Below are 216 nucleotides of genomic sequence, written 5' to 3' on the forward strand. Positions count from 1 at the left end.
ATGATTATCTGACATGTGGCAGATATTTTTCTTATTTTTGTTATGTAGAGTGCATTTTATTTTATTGTAATTTAATTTAACATATTGCATATTTCCTTTTACCATTTCATGTATCCACAACAGCTGTGAGACTATGGTAGAATATCAATCAAACAAATAAGCTATAAGCTATGGTAGAATATCAATCAAATAAATAAGCTATAAGTTTTTTAATCT

The sequence above is a fragment of the Natrix helvetica genome (assembly GCF_964273705.1).
Source record: "Natrix helvetica genome assembly, chromosome: W".
NCBI classification, from domain to species: domain Eukaryota; kingdom Metazoa; phylum Chordata; class Lepidosauria; order Squamata; family Natricidae; genus Natrix; species Natrix helvetica.